Consider the following 18,165-nt stretch of genomic DNA (forward strand, 5'->3'; position numbering starts at 1 on the left):
TGCTCAAATGTCCTAGTCTGATAATCTATATGATAAAACAGCAGGGAAAGGTGAAAAATTGGGATTTTAGGCCTGGCATCTCTCCTGCTTTGGTAAGGGAAGGACACAATCTAAGGAGATGTTTGGACGTGGAAAATGTCTCACTGTTGGTTTTTCCCCCCAGAGAGGTGAACTGAGAGAGATCCCATCAGAAGACAGCACTGGTGGCATTGCTCATGGATGGCAAGAGACCCAGAACTCTCCTTGATGCCTCAGGTTTGAGCTTTTCTAGTTTTCAGGTTCTGTGCTGCTTTAGTGTGAGGGTCTGGGTTTCACATGAGGGCATGGTGAGCTGTGTGCACAGAGCAGGGAGACAAAACAATTCCTGCTCCAGCTGGGCACCAAGGACAAATGACCCAAATCTCAGCCCAGGAGCACAAACCCCGTGGGCTGGAGAGAGAAAAACAAGCAGGGTGGGACTGCCTGGGCTAAAGCTGGGATGGGACAATGAACTGCAAGGTGCAAATGGAGCAGAGCTGATCCCAGGGACAGACCCCGGCAGCGCTCGTGCATTTTGGGGCCATTTTGGTTCATCTTGGGTGCAGCCCTGGCTGGGCTCTGGTGCTGCCCAAGGTGGATCCATGGAGGAGATCCTTTGGATAAATCCCTGCTTTATTCTGGGACTCTGCCCAGCCTCTGCTCCAGGGCAGCCTGCACAAGGCATCATGTAATTTCCACTGGGGAATTGTGCTCAACTAGATTCACTTCTCCTCAGCATCTCCTAAAGCCATCTCCTAAAGCCTTTTTTGGGGTGAAACTTGGTAAGTTCAGCCTAGCAGGATAAAAAACTCTTGATTGTGATGTTGATAGAAGTTTGTAAAAATCAGAAGATTTCATTGCTTCTACCTGACACTGGTTCTTTTCTCATCTATCAGAATTCCTGCAGGATGTCTCAAGCCCTGGGATTATAAGAACAAGTGGCACAGCCATGTTTCACCTCCCAGGTTCCCCAAGAATGAGCTGCAAGACAGTAATTATGAATTTCTGCACTCTGAAGTCAACCTGGGGCCCTGTTCAAGTATCAGCCTTCTGAGCCTTTGGCCTCTTTTTTGAGCTTCTGGATTTGTATCCACGCTTTCATCCTCTGGTAGGTTTGGAAATTCAGTGCTTTATCTTCATTTTTTATCTTCATTTTCTTCATTTTTGCATCTCTGCCATGAAAATGACTAGAACACAGACCCTGAGGAAACCAGATGTGCTTATGGGGCTCAGGTGCTCAACCAAAGGAGCCACAATCCCGTCCAAATTGCCAGTTTTCCCCATTTTTGAGTGGCCATTCTCTTCACTTGGACTGTGGTGTTTTGAAGGGCGTTTGCAAGAGGCAGCGTGTGCTCCTGCAGACAAAATTCTCTTCAGCTGTTCTTGTATCACAACACGCAACTGCAAATGGCCAAAATTCTGTTCCAGCTGGTCCCCTGCAAACACCTTGGCCTCCACTCATCCTCCCTGGTGCCTGAGCCCTTGCCAAAGACATTTCCCATGCACGGAACGTACACAGAAATATTTGTAACCTGCGTGTGAGCTGTGAAAACGAGAGGCAGTTCCAGTGAAAGATGCAACTTTTGATCCTTCACTGGATGAATTCCATGTTTTGAAGTGTTTGAAGCAGGGAAGACCACAGCAGGTCTTTCATCTTTCCTGTTGGTTGAGCTCTGTAATGTCATGGTAAGGGGTGCTGTATGACAAGAGCCCTAAAGAGATTTTCCTATTCCTCTTCCTTGTTTGTAATTTGTTAATTTGTATTAATTTCATTTCAGGATAATCTCTTATCTGTTAATGGTATTTTTTTCCCTTGTAATCTTGCTGGCTTGATTTAAAGGAGTGGTTTGGAAAACAAGGGCAAGACAGTCTGATGAGTAATTGTGAAAATACCTGATGTGTTGAAAAAGTCTGAACTCCTTAGGCAATATTTTCAGCTGACCTCTAAAAAACACTTTGCAGGTGTATGTATCTGAATATGAAAAGACCAACATTTGCATATGCAAATCCCACCCCTGCATTTGCACAGGGTACCTGGATGAACAACTGAGTCCTCTCTGTGCAATAATTGTCATTTCTGTGTGGAAGTGACCTGCTGGTGGCTGTTTCACCCCTTTTTTATTAATGTTGGTTTTATGACGCTGTGCCTGACTGTGGTTACTTTCTGTTTTCAAGGTAAAAGAGACAAATTCAAAGAGCTGAGAATTTCAGAGCTAGGTGGGCATTAGAAACTCTGAAATCTCCAAACAGCACCATATTGTGTTTTTATTTAAATCTACAGATCGTAACATAGCTCTTCAACTTCAGACTTCTCATTAAATATTAAATTGCCAAATCTGTATTTTTATCACTCTTACGTAATAACACCACTGGAAATTATAGACCTAAGATTGCAAAGAGTTAGAACAAATCACTCAAGGGTTCAGCATTGAATGCAAAGTGCAAAATCTAATAAGACAATGTGAAAAGGCATATTTTAAAAGTGAATAAGTTATGTTTTGTCTGATGCTCCCTGCCTATTCTTATGGCCTCTTTTCCATCTCTTCCAGGGGACAGAAATTACTCAGTTCTGTGGTCAAGCTTTATGGATGATAACATGGATTTTTCTTTTTTTGGTCTTTTTATAAGTTTAGCTTGGCTTTTTGTGGTTGCACTCCTAAGACAACATAAGTACATAAATCCCAGATGTCTCCTTGGGTGAAGGATAACAAAGATAATTACATCCTTCTCCTTAATATGTGACAAATTCCTTAACTTGGTCATGCCCAAAATTCTTACATACTTCAGCCTTCACCCATGGAGTCCCTTAAGTGTTGAAAGCTTGGATTATGGGCAAGCCAAGCTCTTTGATAAAAAAATACAAATTATCCTCATGAGGTCGAGCCAGGGTTGCACAGATTTCAGAAGAAAATCAGTGGCTGTGTGGGGCTGGGTGGTTCTGCTGGGTTCCTCATGAGCAGCTGTGTATATGGAATGGTCAGCCAGGAGCACACAGGGGTTCTGACCTCCCTGCAGGTGTTCAGATGTCCCTGTTCATCAGGACATGGGACAGCTCCACCAGGAGGGGACAGCTTTGCTCAGCTCCTCTGCCTGGCGAGATTAACCCCAGAGAGCAGTGGGTCACTCTTGGAGGGAGGGATCTCAGGTGATAGAGGGACCTTTTCATCTCATTTGATTTCTGTGCCAGCCAAAAATACATGAAAAAAAGAGAGAAAAAAAAAAGTGTAATTTATTATCCTAATCTTGGAGCAATCACCAGGGATGGATTAGTTCTGGAGCTTTCACCACTCACTGTGCCAGTCACTACGTGAAGTCATGAAATAGTCATGGGAGCTTTTGTCACCGTCTCCAGGGTGCAGACATTATCCATCAGGAGAGTAAATCTTTTCTCTGCCTGTGGAAATGAGAGTGATCAGGCAAATGACCCACCAAAGAAGCGATTATCAGCTGGCTGGGCATGGTGGAGCAGGAGGGAAGGAGCTGGGCCTGCCTGTCAGAGCAGTGAGGCCTCAGGGTGGGAGTGGGATGCTGGTGGTGCTGATGGAGTTAGGAGGGATGATGGCAGCTTGGACCTGTCAATGTTTGTGGAATCAGAGGATCACTGATGTTGGAAAGGCCCCCCAAGACCATTGATTCCAACCTGTGCCTCACCCCCACCTTGTCACCCAGCACAGAGCACTGAGTGCCACATCCAGGCCTTCCTTGGACACCTCCAAACCTCCTGCCAACACTTTCCTCACTTTTTCATGAGGAAATTTTTGCTAATGTCCAACTTGAGCCTCCCCTGGCACAGCCTGTGGCTGTTTCCCCTTGTCGTCTTGCTTGTTAGCTGGGAGGAAAAAAATAATGAAATGCTCAGTTCAGTGGGAGCCAGGTAAACCTGGATTTTACAGCCCTTGTGAATCAAAGCAGACAGATTTATGTGATGCAAATAGAAATGCCCCAGGTTTAGTTTGCTGAACATTTGGTCAGCCTGGCAGGAAAAGTGAATTCTAACTGTAGCAGATTGGGCCTACAGATACTTGGGAAACCAAATCCTGAGGAGTGGGAATTATGTCATGGTAAAGGAATAAATCTCAGTGCCCACATGTAAAGAAGGGGAAAGAAAAACCCTTTGATTGGTTCTCTTTTCATATGCATCTCTTCTGGATTACATTTATATTTTTTTCCAGGAATAATAAGGCTTCTTCTCCTCACCTGTCAACAGTGACATGTGCCAGCTACAGACTGGACAATGAGAAGTGCTACTCAGGTTATTTTAATTTGGAGTTTATTTTCCATTCTCTACCCTCTCATAATTTTTTTTTTAATTTAATTGTGATTAATTTTAGCCTTAATAATTTTTGCAAGCTGCAAAACTGCTGTGACACGGCAAGAGGTGTGATGAATTACTGAAAAAACCAGGGGAGGTGTTATCTCCTGTTTTTACTGTGAGCACAGGTTTTGTTCTACAGGGCTTTCCTTTGTGCTCTGACACGTGTTTGTTTCCATCAGGTCCCCAAACAGCACATCTGGGGCTGGTAAATGCCCTTGTGAGTAGCTGTACTCTGAGTGTAGGTTGTTAGTAAGCTTGTAATTTGAATTTAAAAACCAGCCACTGGTCCATTTGCAGCATTACCTGTTTCCACAAGCATCACATTTTTTATCGGTACTCCTCTTTACCCAGGAGGAAGATGCTGATCAGAGTTCTCGTGGTGCTTTTTGATGCATTTTTGTTTTTCCTGGCAGAAAGGCAATATCTAATCTCAGCACCAGCTTGGTCCCACAGAGGCTCCGTCTGCTCCAGGGCTGGGCTTGCTGACTCCAGGGGAATCTCCACTGCAAGGGCTGGATCTCCTCAGCTGGGAACTTCTCCCAAGAGCTGTGCACATTTACCTCTTAGAGAAGCTCATCAATTAAACAAACAAGGCACCTGCACGGGAAAATGGAATATTTTGTTAATTCAGTGGACAGAGGTGTGAGAGCTTCATCCCAAACACCAATTTATGAGTGGAGTTTCATGGGGAAGAGGGTGGACAGCCCATGTCATTCCTTTTTCCTCATAAAGATGTCACATTTTCATTTTATCTTGTCCTTCAGAGAATTCTTCTTTCACGCCGAAGGCAAAACATCATTTGAGTTGCAGAAATGCCTAATTTTAATATTCCAAACATTTTTATAAGGAGGAAATGTTTTATGTCTCCTTGAATGACCATGCAAAATGTTGTTTTAGCAGGGTTTAAATTCCCCTTAAAATGCTGTTCATAATGTGCCCACAGTGCATTCTCACTTTTATATAAATCTGAATTTCCTTCCTGCAGTGGGGACTTGGACAACAGGAAAAGGAAAACCTTTTCTTGAGAGGGAACATGAAGGGAAACTTTTTTAATAATGTTGATGGTGCAGTGGGTGACAGTAGAAGAGACAAGGACTAAAGAACAAGAGCAAATCCTTTACCTTGGAACAACAAACCCTAAAAGTGTGATTGAAGTGACCATGAACTGCCATCATTAGTATATTGCTGACACAATCCTGATCCCAAAATTCCTTTAAAAATCTTTCAGCATTTGAGTGATTGTGGTGCTAATAATAGGATGATGCTGCAATTTTATTGTCAGGGTTGTTCTTGGGCTTGACATTGTCTTTATCAATCTGTTAATGAAAATAATGCTTATGTAAGGTGTTATTATGAATTCCTGGTTTGGAGCCAGGGATGGGGGCAATGATATTCTGTAGTCTGGCATGTTACAGAATAGTTTTGTTTAATTTCTTTTCTCCGTGAGCATTGGAGAGAGAAAGATTTGGGTAGTGGAGTGTTATTTAAAAACCCCACAACTGTTCTGAAGCAAGCAGTGAATCCGCCCAAATTGTCTTTCAGATTTGAAAGACATCAGCACAAAAAAAAGTGGAGGAAAAAAAAAAAAAAAAGCTGGGAAGTTCAATGTTTAATAGAATTTCATTGAATTTTTTTTCAAACTTGAGGCCCATTTCTATCATAATTAAAACATAAGTCTGTGGCTTTGCAGCCATGGCAGTGCTTGCAAAATCTGAGAAGGAAAGCAGATAGATTGCTGTTAAATGTTTCTTAATACAAGTCACAGCTTTGTGTAACATGCCCATATCAGAACTATTTCCTCATCTTTATCAATTTATCCCATCCCTGGCAGTGTCCAAGGCCAGGCTGGACAGGGCTTGGAGCACCTGGGGACAGTGGGAGGTGTCCCTGCCCATGACAGGGGTGGCACTGGATGGGCTTCAAAGTCCCTTCCAACCCAAACCATTCAATTACTCTATGATTTATTTATAATTTTTTTATTGTTGTTGTGAATCCTAAATTTAGGGACATTATACCAATATTCTTCTCCCTGTTTCTGCAGGAAACTGAAGCATTAGAAGAGGCAAGTAGTGGTGGTGCTGCACAATTTGTCCCTGCCAGCTGATTCCCAAAGTCTTCTTCTGGGAGAGAGCTGAGCTTCAAGTGCTTTGCAGGCAGATTGTAAACTGGCAATCTAGGTCACTGTAAATACAAAATAAACCAGCTGCCAATAAAACTGAAATATAATTCTCTATTCCCAGTACACGCAAGCAAAGAAACAAATCCAAGATATTGGCAGTGACAGCTGACATTCCCTCCTCTGCTTGTGGTGCTTCCGCTCACTGAGCAGCCTCAGGTGTTGCAAGGACAAAGAGATGATGGGGATGCAGCCTGAGAAAAAAGTTCCATTCTGTGGCACTCGCTTTGTAAAGGACCTTACTCTGCAACTAAGCACTTGGCTTTGGGCTGGCGTATTTGTGGGATGAAACACTGCCAGAGGTGGCTGAGGGCAGCAGGATTAGACATTGGCTTTGTTCTGAAAGAGACCCAAGGTTTGTGGTGTCCTTTGGCAGCTCAGAGTCCCAAACCCACCCTGGACTCCATTAGCCTGCAGGATGTAGAAATCAGGGAGGTGTTTAATTGCTTCCAAATTCCTCCCAAGCTGCCTTCCCTCCTAGTCATGTTATCCCCAGACAAAAATATAAACACTAGGGAGTTCTGAGAAGGTAGTTAAAAGATTGTTGATCCCACAGACTTCTTTTAATTTGTCAATGTCACAAATTGCATCATTTGTTAGTATTAGTGGGCTGGATGGTGCTTCCTACAGCCCCAGTGAATGGGTTCTGGGGCATTTTTCCTAATAATCATCTAATTGTCCCAAACCGTGGACTTTGGTTCATCATGATGATTTTCAGCTGTCAAAGGAAGTGATACCAATTTTATTTACAGTTATAATTTATGGATTTTCTGAGCTGTGAGATGAGATACAAACTTCAGCATTTCCTCCTCTGATATTTTCATTCACCTGAACCTTGGCCTTGTTCTCATTAAAAATCCTGCATGAGGATTATTATTTTACAGTTTTAAGAATAAGAATTGGCCTCACTAAATAAGCCAAATCTATATCTTATTTTTAATGTAATACTGAGCTAAGAAGAACTAAAGATGTGTTCTGACAGATTTCTGACAACAAAAGAAATCTGCAGAGATGCCATGGACTCCACTGGAGTCAGTTCTAGCTGCTTTATGCTGGGACAAGACCCAAAAACATTCTGAGCAGAGTTCATTGTCTCTTAGACAGCTTTTAGTCATTTTATTTGCCAAGTTTCACTCACAGCTGGATTAAGATTTAACAATTTTCTTTCCTCCTCTCGCTCGGATCAGTCACGAGCCTGTGGGAGATGAGCACAGCTCTGGAGCAGAGCCCAAATCTGCTCAAACCCAGGCATGGATCATGGTGAGGCTGCTTTTGGTTGGAGGTCAGTGCTCAGGCATTTGTGAAACACTGGGAAGGTGAACAGGCACAGCCTTGGAGGTTTTACACCACAGAAATCCCAGAGCTTGGGAAGGGACAGAACCAGAACCAGCTTTAGTCAAATAATTGGTGGAATCTCAGTCTAAAGAAGTCTTGCATTACTTGCAGAAAATAGGAATTATGAGGAAGCTCTGGAGGGAGGAACAAAAAAACCAACTAAACTCTTTTTTCTATAGAAAAATATTATTTTTATTGTGTAAATCCCCATTCTCCCCTTACCTTTCTTTCTCCTGAGGCATCGCTTGATGTTCCAGAGGCAAACTGGAAAAGAGAATTATTAAAAAATGAGCTCTGATGAAGACCAAGCAGCAAAGAGAGGTTATTGTGTCTTTTCCACTGCCCCTCCTTCAGCAGTGGATCTGGGCTGCACTGGGCAGAATGGAAGGATTTGGGCTGGCAGCAGTTCACTCTTGGGTGAGACAATTTACAAGCTGCAAAAGTTCAAATCCAATATTGTGTGTACAATTTATTCACAATAGAAGTTTCATCCCCGAGTTCAGAGAGACCAGAACATTACCATAAAGAATTCCATATATTTCTGGTAACATTGATGCTCTTTCCACAGTTTATTGCAATCAACAAACTCCATTGTTGCCAGAGAATCTCAGGAGATGCAGCTTATCTTAAATCCAGAGTTATCTGTGTGTCACACCAGGCCTTGCTGTAAGTTTGCTATGGTGATCTATCTATGTTTAAATTTAAAAAAAAGAGAGAGAAAAAGCAATATAAAAGAAGGAGCAGAACACTGGGCTAGGGAATGAGATGTCTGGTTTCTCTTCCAAACTCTGCTGGTGTGACCTTGCACAGCCCCTTCTCCGAGTCCCAGCAACCACCACCATAAAATGTGAGTAATGAGGTTATAAATGTATCATTTTTATTGAGTAATGGCGTCGCTCAGTTGGGTTTTGTCCTTTATTTCTGTTTGCTGTGTAGTTTAATATTTGCCAGTAAAAAGCGTGCGAGTGGCTAATTGCATTTCGGGGCCCTCGGTGCTCGGCTCAGAGCAGCCTACGTGTTTATTTGTTTCTGTGCAAAGGTGTTATTAATCACTGGCAAACTGCTGCAGCCAAATTAACTAAACACAGAAAACCAAACGTGCAGGGCTTTTGTGGCTGCAGGTGCAAGGGAATCAGCTCTGAAGCACTGGGAAGTTTTCTAGCACTCACTCATCCCCTAAAACCCAATGTCAACCCCTTCCTGCCTCCAGTCCATGTAGCAAAATTCAATTTTTTTTTTCTCTTCAAGCAGTTTGCAAAGTCTTAAAAACATCCTTTATATCTTAATCTTTCTACATTCAAATTATAATCCCTGTTAACTTGTTTAATTTAATCTGTTCACTTTTCCCAATATAAGAAGTCATCACTGGAAGTTTTTCAGTGCACAAACTCTACAGGTCATTTTCTTTCTGTCTTTGAAGTGACACTTTTGAAGCTGCAAAAAAGTGATAAAAGGCCCCAGTGTCAGTGAAATTATATTTGTCAATTTACAGTAAATTTCCTGATAATAGTACAGTTGTAAAACTGTAAAGGTTCTGCCCCTGTGGTGTAATTTTTCTTTGAAATTGTAGCAGAAAGTAAAATGGTAGAAAACCTGTGGGCTTAGAGATCTGCAGAAATATTTGCCATAGTTTTGTTTGATGCTAGGTGTGTTATTTATATGGAAACAGGATCTGCTGTGCCCATTGTGATAATTTATCCCATGAGCACTCCCCCTGGAAATCTGAAGTGTCAAAATGTGCTTCAGAGTGGCTTTGTGGTGCAGTAATTAAGAAAAAAGGGCTTGTGTTTTCTTCCCATTAAAAACCTTCTCAACACACTTGTCATCAAAGCATTTGTGACAGCAAATTTAGCTACACTTTTGTACTTCAGATCACAAAATTATTTTTGAGCTACATTAGAAAGATTGAATAGAACTTTCACATGAAATTGCTTTAATGATATTTTTGCGACTCTCAGTGTTTCTTTGGAAATTCACTTCATCTTCTCTCGTTCTCTGGTTTCTCTATTTATTATTAGATACCTGTGGAGTTTAATAAAAATATACTTAATGTCAGCCTTGTTAACAGTGAACATTCTCTTTTTTTGTCTTTTTTTTTTTAATCCCAACTCACCCTGTGAAATAAAACTTATAGTTTTTTTCTAGGAAGCAAATACATGGATTGTGTCTATATACCAAAGGAGCTCAGGGTTGCTGGAGCCTTTTGGAAGTGATGTTGGCTGTTTAAAGGTCTCCTTGCTGTTGGTGCCTCACTCCCCAACCCGTGGTGGTCTTGACCAAAATCATCATTAAAAGCTGCAAACCTCCCAGAGCTCTGGTTGGGATCTCCATGGAAAACACCAGAGCAGCTCTGCTGAGCTTGTCTCAGCATATTTTATAACAATGTTATTTCTAATTCTGTAAATTCTCAGCTTCAAGCTGCTCCCTCTCATCTATTTGAGTCATCCTTTAAGTAAAAGTCTTTGATTTTCATCATTTAATCCCCGTTTGCCCCAGGCAAGCCGTGTGTCTTCGCCTCCATGGCCATTTGTTTCTGCATTTCTAAAGAGCGTGGTAATAAGGAAGGTGGGGACTTTTAAAGATGTTAAAAGTTGTCTTTGTAAAGGTTCCCCGAGTGTGAAATTCCTTCATTTGTTTAAATTAGAATGTTCAGTTTTTGAGGTTTTCCCACTGATGCGCGCTATCAATTAGTGGGTGGTAGGAGCTGCCAGTGCCATCAGCAGGTACAAAGACACATTTTACCTTTTGGGATAAAATACAACTTTTCTGAGGTCAATCGACTCATATCAGTGTGGCTGAGATCTTGAACTCTTTTCCCCATGTTTATCAATTTATCTAAAATAACTTCTTTCCTCTGTTCCTTTTTTTTGTGCGTGTTCATCTCAAGGACATTAGTTTATCTACATATTCTTACACGGATATTTGCTTTTATGATGATTTTTGCAGATTTTCAGGCTGGAAATTGAAGAGGAATGCAGAAATCAGAAAAGGTAAAGCTGATAAGCAGAAATTATGGGCGCTGTAAAAAATCCCAACAAACAAAGCCAAACCAGCCACTATTATTTTTATTACAGCAGGGCATAAAAAATCCAACAGAGATTGAAGATTTATAGTGCTGAAAACTCCACAGATAGTTACAGATAATTGTTGCTTCAAAAGAATTAAACACGGCAGGCAAAAAAATGTCATTTTCTCCAAGTGGCACACTTGAGGCTGGTGGGAGGATGAGGAGTTGCCATGAAGTCTCCTGGCTATCAGCTGAGCAGTCAATACTGAATCAATAATTCACAACACTGAATAGATTTACTTCTGGGAAAAAAAAAAAAACCAAACAAACCAACAAACAGCAATGTGGTTTAATATTTTAATTTTGCCTGCCTGTTTCTTGTTCTCAGCTTTTGAAACAGCAAGGGGCTCTCACTTTTTAATGATTGTGGCTTTAATTAAGCTAAATTATCTCAGAGTGCTTTCAGGTATTTAAAGCAGAAATTCTATCAGGCAGGTGTGTATTTTGTAGGGAAAAGAACAAGAACGAATTTTCCGAGTATGTTTCTTGTAGAAAATTTTAAGAATTCATGTGATCGGTGAAAGGAAGGATCAAACGCTCGTGGCATGTCCGGCAGCTGGGCACAGTTCCTGTGTCAGATCCATCAGGGAATGACCAAGAAAAGCCACCATGGGCTGGGAATGGTGAGAGGTGACCAAGGATGGAGGAACAAGTCCAGGAAAATGGCCAACCTCAAAAAAAAGCATCAAGAAGAGCTGAAAATTTTCCACTTTGGCCAGTTCCAGATGTTCCTGAGCAAAAAGGGGGAGGAGAAGATGAAGGGAGCTCAAATTACCTCGGGTTTGAATTTCTGCCCATGTGGGGAAACAATTTCCAGTTGTTTCCAGCACGTTCTGGATTCCTCTCATGATCTTTATGATGAAGGATGCCACATCCCATTAGCAAACTCCTGAGCCATGCAGCTCTCCTGAGAGCCTCTTTCAGGGAGGTGGCTGGTGTTTCTGTGCAATGCATACGAAATATATGTTACAATTAAAGTATTTTCTTCCGTTCGTCGTCTAAATCAAATTACAAGGCACTTAAACGCTGAATAATTTATATTCCCCAAAAAGATGTTAGGCTATTAAATAGCAGGAATAATGTTAGGTTTATTAGATTGTTGTAGAGGACTCTATCTTTGGTAATGACTCAAACTCGTGGTTCTTATCAAATAATTGTTTCCATCTCTGGCTTGATTGTAGGGTTATTTCAAGAGGGTTTTTTTTTTTTTCTGTTGGTTTTTTTTTTTACATTTTAGTGTTTACTGGGCAAATCTTTTCAGTACAGGCATCCCGCAGCTGGTTCACCCAGTCACTGAATTCTGGAAAAGAAGGTTCTTTTGCCCATGTAGTCTCTGCTTTTGGAGACAAATGCCCAAATCTTTTCCAACATCTCTATTTCCCTCCCGGCCAAGTGCTGTAGGATTCCTCAGATGATATATTAGCATATTTATAGAAACCAATGCATGTCTTCTGCTGAGAAGCTTTCAAAGAGATGCAGAGGCTTGTGGGAGACACTTGGTGGCATGTGGATTGTTGGAATGCTGATTAAGTGAGAATAACAGCAAAAAGTTCCAGTTGGTTCTGCCCCTGGATTTAAACAGGGTGATTTCATGACCCCCCAGACTGTTCCAAGGCTGAGGCAGGATCCATGGGGATGGGAATTTGCCCTTGAGAGAGCTATATTTGTGGATAGAATAGTGCAAACACAGTTGTTTCAATCCCAGAAGAAAAGGGAGAAAGAAAATTTCCCTGAGATTGGGTGAGTTAATGCTGTGTTTGAGGGAAGAACTAAATCCACGGTGCAGGGGACATTTATAACCCTTACCTGCTGCAGAGCCACTGGGATGAGGAAAAGGCAGCACTCAGAGGATGATAACAAGGATATTATGATGGGCAACATGCCTTTTAAGTGCCAGTGGAATGGGCAATTCCAGAAGCCCTCAGGAAAACAAGTGTTGCTGGAACATGACAATTTATTGAACAGATCTCCTGCACCCTTGTTACCATATTTTTTTTCCCTGCAGTACCACAATGAATTCTGTCCAGGATTTTGGTACAAAAAGTAAAGGGAAGAGGAAAGAATGTCAAGCAGGAGCAGGGTGCCAAAGCCTGAAATATCTGTCTTCCCAGGTGAGGAAGATGAAGAAGTTTCTTGGTTGTCACTGCAGAAGAAGATGAAGAAGTTGCTTGGTTGTCACTGCAGAAGATGGAGAACTTCTCCACAGAAGATGGAAGGTCCAAACTGGCCAAGGAATTTACAGTAAGGTCTATCTTATCTCACTTAAAACATTTGGAAGAGTAGTGGGAGGTTTATGTGTGAGATAGAAATATTATTTGCTACCCATTTGCAGCAGGATAGTTTTTACATGCAGGAAAATGGAAGAGGGGGAAAAAATCAAAGTAAAAAAACAGAATGGTTTGAGTTGGAATGGTGACTTCTAAATTTCGATTACTAAAATACAAACAAATACAAGCCAAATTGAAAAATAGTTTAATTTTGACCCTAACACCACCTGTTTTGTTTTATGGCAAAATTCTGTCAGTGGTTGCTGGGTGTGAGGGCTGACATCTCTTGACTTGCTTGGACAGCTTTGGGAACCACTCAGAGCTGTATTTGTGAGAAAGGCAGATCTCAGTCCATAAAAAATAGTGACCACACGAACCAGCTCCGCTCCTTATCCCAATCAATGCCCTGTACAGCAGCCACACTCAGTAATTATTGTGTTTATTGAAATAAAGAGCAGTTCATTCATGCAAGTGCAGTCCCTATTCATGGTTATATTGTCAGTTTGGCTGTGTCCAGTGACATAAGGTGACATTAACCCAGAGTGCAGTTTGTGACCTCTCCAGACACTGTGAACTGAGGGGAAGGAAGTTAGGAAGGAAATCAAGCATTTTCAGGGAGGAAAATTTCTGGAGCTCATAAGTGGAAATTCTCTGTGTATCCTTCAGCACAAGAAAGGAAGTTGGAAATTAAGGGTTTCCATGTCTTCCATCAAAGCACTCCCAACTGCAGCCTTGGGGATTCGTGTTAAACCTGGATTTTTGGGGCTGGAAAGGGAAAAATACACCCTTTCATCTCAAGGTGTTTTGTTTTTTTCCCCCCAAATTGTGTCTGAATGTGACCACTAAATACAGAATATGGTGTTTTCTCTGTAAAAGAGGTACATGCAGTCCTTCGTGGCTGCAGTGGAAAGAAAGAACTTATCTAAACTACAGCTGAGGCTTAAAATCCTTTGGAAAAAAATGTGGGATTCATCGATCCTTCGTGGAAACAAACAAAATAATTTCAAGTTTACAGATCAGCATGCAGGGACGTTGAGCTAACTCAGGTGTTAATGGTTCTAATGGTTTCCCTTAAGATTCTGTTTGTACTTTTTCCAGTGAAAGGGAATCTTTTGAGGAAATAGCTGTTGGTGTGGGGTTGTTTTTTGTTGGGTTTTTTTAATACCAAAATGTTACAGAAATTACCTCAGTTCCAGCAAGCTTCAACCAAACCAGTTGTAATCTAACATAACACCCTTCCCTGGCGGATACTACAGTGATTAATTTTAGTATTAATCTCTCCGGGTTTGGCTTTAGCCACTGCTGATTCATACTCCAGTGATATGGCTTAAACCAAGGCTGAAATATTTTGGGGCCAGTATCTGTGAACAGATCCAATTTCCTCCTCAGCAACTGCATGCAGTTACAGTCACTTTTAGTGCTGGGTCCAGTCTTTTATGTGCTTTTAAATTACTGGGGAGCTGCTGGCTGGAGAGGAAGGGCTCAGTGAAATAAAGGAGATGGCCACAAAGAGGGACCTTGTGGGCATGACGGCAGAGAAATATTTGCTTGACCACGAAACAGCGAGCCAAGGCTGAATCCCAGCACTTCCCTCTTCCCAGCGAGTCACTTAACCTCTCCTCATTGCAGGGCTTTTAAAATAAAATCCAGTTAATTGCCTGCCTTCAGGAGGAGTTGGGAGACTAATTAATGGATGTTTGCAAAGTACTTGAGCACTGTAAAGCGCAGCACTGACTGCTGAGTGTTGTTGCCACCTTTTGGAGGCAGATGCAGCAGGAGCAGCGGCTGCTGCTGTGGGTTGGTGCGGAGGGCTCTGCGCTGGGTCAGACTGCTCTGATTTCACTGATTGCTTCAATAACCTCCCAGAGAAACAAACATAAAAGCACCTGCCTGTTGTGCACATTCCCAGTGTCAGGATGGTGTGACCCAAACTCCATCCTGCCCTGGACCTGCCTGGAAAAGAGAGTTTCCCTTTACACTTAGCAAAATTTCCTGGAGTGCACAGAAAGTTTGCATGGAAGCACCGTCACCGTGTGCCAGGCGTTGGCAGGGAGGAGCAGTGCATTAATTTCTGGGAGCTTGGAGAAAGCCTCTCCTCCTCCCTTTATCATGTCCAGATGATTTTTTTGTGTTTGTTTTCCTGATGGATCATGTCCAGATATCACAGCGTCCTGAGTGGGTCGCTGCTGGTGAGAGAGAGACGGTGAATCTTGTTTCTAGATCAGAAGGCTGGATTTATTGATATATAATATATAGTACATTATGACTATACTAAATAGAATAAAGAGAGAGGTTTGCAGAGCTGCTAGGCTAAGAATAGAAAGAAAAGAATCTATAACAAAGTTGTGTCCAAGGACTCTGTCCCTAGCTTGCATTTTGTGATTGGCCCTTAATTATAAACTTAGGAACATGAGCCAATCAAGGTGCCCCTGTTGCATTCCACAGCAGCTGATAATAATTGTTTACCTTATCTTCTGACGCCTCTGCCCTCCAGAAGACACAGAAATCTGAAAGAAAGGATTTCTGTGAAAAAATGTCTGCGACATCCAGATGATTTTTTGGGTTTGTTTTCCTGATGGATTATGTCCAGATGATTTTTTTGTGTTTGTTTCCCTGATGGATCATGGCCCGTGCCTGTAGTGCCCAGGTGGATTTCCCATCCCGCTTCCTCACATCCTGTCCGTGGCCACCACCTGTATCCATTCATTTATTTCTCTCATCTGGTATTCTGTGCCAGCAGGTTTCTTCTTCAAAAATCACAGACAAAATAAGACAAATGTGTCAAAAAGAGTCCAGTTTCCATAGCAATTGTAGGAGATATTCATCCCTGGGTATGGAGTTTTGTTGTATCAGCTTTGGAATGGAAATGACCAGGTGCAGATTTCTGGAATTTCCACTGCTTTTGAGGTGATTTAATTCCTTTTACATAACACAGCTCCAAAATTGGTATCTGAAGAAGGGCTAAGGAAAGGAGTTAATATCTTTAATTATTATTGCATATATAATTGTATATTATAATATTCACACATATAGTATATATAGATTGTATACAGATCATAACACAGTATATATAGATTATATGCAGATTATAACATAGTAAATATAGACTATATATTATATGATAGATTTACAAATAGGCAGAATATAATGTGTATATATAGAATTACCTTATATATTTATTATTTTATTATATTATATATTTATAAATATAAACTATAATTATATTATATATAATAATTCCACTTATATGTTATATAATATACATTATTATCATTATATCTTTGGAATACATGATAGATTACCTGGAAAAGTGCTAGTTTACAACTGAAAGCTGCAGGGCTTCTTTTAGAAATATACAAGATTTCCTGACATATTTTTATGCTTATTTGCAGGATAAACTCTTTATGACATTGATTCTGAAATTGTCTCCACAGACTTTTCCTTGCATGCATCCATCTTCTACCGTGTGGCTGTTACATAAATAAAAATATTTAATAGGTAAGAGTAGCAGCCCTTTTGCTGTAGCCAAGTCTGGGAGTAGATGAATTGTTAATTCAAGTTAAATTGCTTTTATGAACTTCTTGTTCATTTATATTAATTGCTTGTACTGACCTGACCTAACCTACTTAGGTGGAACTGCAGAAATTAAAGATGCTCCCATTTTGCATGCACAAAGTGCGCAGAGAGTTTCTTGCTTAAATGCACTCACATAGACTTTTTATATAAAAGTGAATAAAACTCATTGGTGTTGTGGCCCAGCCAGGGTTGATGTGCCTTTGACAGCCTCCCATGGAATCACAGAATTCCAGGTGGGATCACCTCAGCCAGCATTTTTGGCCAAAACTCAGTCTAGACAAGATGGGCCAGCACCCCGTAGAGCTGGATTTTGAAAGCGTCCAATGTTGTAGAATCCCCCACTTCCCTGGGGAGATTATTCCAGTGGCTGCTTGTTCCCACTGTGAGAAAAATTCCTTTTGTGTCTGATTGGAATCTCCCCATTGCCCATCCTCTTTTCCACGTGACTCCCTGTGAAAGGGGAGTCTCCATCTTTGTAGCCACCTTCAACACTGGAACAAAAAGGTGTTTTTGAGGTTTCTTCCTGTCAGGATTGAGGTCGTGCTTCACAGTGGGACAAGCTGGTTCTCTTGAGGGTTGAGTTTCCTATGGATTCAGAAGCATTCCTGTTGTCCCCGATGTGCTGGGAGGCCGATCTCTGGAGATGTGGCTTGTCCAGGCTGCACATTTCTGATCACTCACAGGGAATGGTGCAGAAATAACTCCTGAAGGGTGCCTTGTCCTCCTTCCCCCTCTCCTGCATTTACTGGGATGGTTCCATCGTTGCTCTGGAGTTCTCTTGGTGCTGGCTGGTCCCATGGAACCTCACGAGGAGGTTCAATTCTGGGGATGGATGGGGACAGGGCAGATGTGTGCTGGTGCCTTCAGAAACAATTCCATGGCTGAGGGGATGGGTGTCAATGGCTTTAAAATGGGGTTTAATGTCTGCACTGGCTTTGGGCAGCAGATTTGTGACAAAGCCCAGACATTTCAGCTCCTGACCCAGACAAGGAGGAGTTTCTGAACTTTGGAATGAATTTCAAGCAGCAGGTTCCTTACAGAGCCCAGACATTTCAGCTCCTGACCCAGACAAGGGTCTGCACAGGCCTGAATTTGGGGCCAAATGCCAGATTCAGGGGGATATGGGGTAGGTGATTCAGGAAGGCTGCACCTCCCTGGTATCCCAGAGTGGGGAAAGGAGGAGGGCAATGAGTGTCCAGAGTTTGGGATAAAAGGAGGCTTTGCCCTCCAAACCCTCCAGAGAAACCCCAGTGGGCTCTCCCTCCTTTATTCCAATAAAGCTGCAGGATTCTGTCTCCTCTATGGACACTGGCTTCTCCCAGTGGGATTTTCCATACAACAGGATGAGGAGGAGTTGGCCAAAGGCACAAGGAGACTCCCAGTGTGTTATGGAAACAACCAATCTGAGCTC

The sequence above is a fragment of the Melospiza melodia genome, chromosome 12, assembly GCF_035770615.1.
Source record: "Melospiza melodia melodia isolate bMelMel2 chromosome 12, bMelMel2.pri, whole genome shotgun sequence".
NCBI classification, from domain to species: Eukaryota; Metazoa; Chordata; class Aves; order Passeriformes; family Passerellidae; genus Melospiza; species Melospiza melodia.